This window comes from Fukomys damarensis, unplaced genomic scaffold (assembly GCF_012274545.1).
Source record: "Fukomys damarensis isolate Sample0158 unplaced genomic scaffold, DMR_v1.0_HiC HiC_scaffold_12, whole genome shotgun sequence".
NCBI lineage: Eukaryota > Metazoa > Chordata > Mammalia > Rodentia > Bathyergidae > Fukomys > Fukomys damarensis.
In genome coordinates, this window is record NW_022900924.1 from 50,359,625 (window position 1) to 50,361,977 (window position 2,353).

General features: G+C 59.8%; 1 protein-coding gene and 1 long non-coding RNA gene across 2 annotated transcripts in view; one reads left to right on the top strand and one right to left on the bottom strand.

Moving 5' to 3' along the window:
* The window catches only part of LOC109118074, a 1,646-nt gene extending 1,374 nt beyond the window's left edge, over positions 1-272 (bottom strand). The window contains exon 1 of the long non-coding RNA XR_004516833.1: positions 195-272. This is a non-coding gene — a long non-coding RNA (uncharacterized LOC109118074). The remainder of the gene's footprint in view (positions 1-194) is intronic.
* The window catches only part of Bcl6 (BCL6 transcription repressor), a 23,056-nt gene that overhangs the window by 5,719 nt on the left and 14,984 nt on the right, over positions 1-2,353 (top strand). The window lies entirely within an intron of this gene.

The following is a 2,353-nucleotide window of genomic DNA, read 5'->3' on the forward strand; positions in this document are numbered from 1 at the left end:
TCCGCGCCCCGTCCGCCGGAATCCAGTTTTGCCTCTCCCTCTGCGGGAGCTGTCGGACTGAGGACGCGTCAGAGAAATGCGCCTCTGTCTGCGTTGGAAACAAATCTGGGGACGCGTTTGAAGGGCGGTGAGGTTGCCTCATCACTTTCCAAGGACAGTTAGTGCCTTCCATCTTCATTAACGTGAATACAGACCTTGGCTGACTTCGGGCCAGATGAAATTTTAAAAGGCATTCTTTTCTTCGGGAGATCAGGCCTCTCCCCTCCCCCGCCAGCCTTTTTTGCGGAGCCCGAGCCCAGTCCAGTCGGGACGGCGGGGAGAGCTGTGTCTGGGGATGTCGTTTGCTGGCAGTGTCTTCCGGCCTTCTGAGCGCACGGGGATCGTCCCTTTGCTGCTCCTCTTCAGATCTGTGTGATAAAACACATCCCTCTGTTTTATTGCGTTTCCTAGAAGCCTACGGGCTTGCAAGAGCAGCGCTGTTGACAGGAACTGTGATAGAAATGAAAGTCAGGACACAACGTCCTCGAACACCTCGGTTACCCAAGGCAGTTGCTGAGGCCATCGTACTACTAAACGCGTTTTATCTACTGTCACCTCCTCCACCCTCCGGCCAAGAGCACGAAGAGTGTCCCTTCCCACCCGTTGGGCTGACCCTAATCCTCTCCGCCAGAGCCGGGTGGCTGGACCCTAGGACCGGTCCGGCAGGCGCCCGGATGCCAGTTCCCTGCGGCAGCCCCAGCCTTGATAAAAATTCCTGTCCCTTCCCCTGAAGGGTGCCTTGCGCTTTCAGATAGCCCTCAGACTTTTCAGCGAGATGTTGGAGTTACTGGATTGTGCCTATAATAGGATGGCCGGCCTGGAGAGAGGACAGGGGGACGGGGTACAGGGGTTCTCCAAATGGGGAGGCTGCAGCCAAACTAGGTCAGTGAGGAGCAGGGGCGGGGCGAAGGGGAGGTTGTGGGTTTCAGGCCTTAAGGAGACCTCCCTCTAGTGTTCGGCAGTGGTAAAAACACGATTACGTTCGAGCTCCCCGAACCGCGGGTTGCCTAATTTACAATAAGTGCCATTACTTTGTTGTAACTGTCCAGAGCGTCTCCCTCCGTCCCCTGAAATTAAAATCTCGGCTTCCTTTTCCACCTTTGTCCTCTCTGGAGGAAGGACGGGAAAAGCCACAAAATAGCATTTTATTGTCAGAAGCCCCAGCCCCTGAGAACCGACCCTGACCCCGCCTCCGCCGCAGAAGGGGTGCGCGGCGCTGCGCGTGCGTCACCCCCGCCCCCGGTTTTAGGACTGGACTGAGGCCTCCGAAGCTGAGGACCCCCACCCACCCCCGCCCCGCCGTCGTCTCCTGGACCTGGCTACCGGGAACAACTGGGAGATGGCTTTCGGGGGTTTCAATCCTGAGAAGGCGGTGTGACTTTGGAGCGCGCCCGAGCGTGCACGCGCCCTGGGGTCGGCGACCCGGCTTCTCCCGAGTCTGAACCCTATCTCTATGGTTTCCAGGAAACAGGATTCAGAAATGCCGAGGCGGAAACCCAGCCGATCTGGGTTCTCCGGTCTTGCCCACGTAGGCGGAAGGGGCTTTCGGTTTAGTTTTCCTCCAACTCGGCCGCGTTGAGCAGGACAGAGGCGCCGAGCCTCAGGGATTCCAGCGTTTTGACCTTGACGTCTTGCCTAAACCATCTCCTTAAAGAGCAGGGAAGAGGGTAGCAAGGGATGAGAGGGGAGAGAGGAGGCACGCGGCGAGAGCCAGAGTTGGGCAGCCCGGTCCTTGACTGAGTGTCGGATCGCATCCAAACTCCAGGGTTCTATATTGGGCTCGGCTACGGACGCGCCTGCCTTTCCCCGTCTATAAATTGCTGTGTGCGCGCCTGAGGGAGGAGGGAGACTGAGCCCAGAGCCCCGGTCCTCGCGGGCCGAGTGATTTAGGGGAAAGTGGACCTTATTCCCCGAGAGCTGGCCGGGGCGGCCCGGCCTCCCCCCCCCCCCCCGGAACCCCCGGTGACCCCGGGAGCTCGCGCCGCTCAGGCAGAAATCCCAGCTGCCGTCGGGGCCCGGAGGCTTCCTGGAAAGTTACTTCTCGCTGGAGCGGGCTCTAGGCAGAGAGTGTTCTGTGAAATCCGCTGTGCTGAGATCGACTCGGTTCCGGGAATGAGAGGGCTGTACCGTTGCCCTCACTACCCCCTGCCTTGACGGCGCAGGGGAGGGGGGGCACACAATGTTAGCTACCGGAGTGCATGACAACCTTTATTTGAATGCAACTAAATTAAGGGCGGCCACAGTCGTACCACCCGGCCTCCGCCGCGCCGTCGGGGGCTGTGAGGCGGCTGGGCAGCGTTGCCTGCGGTGCCAG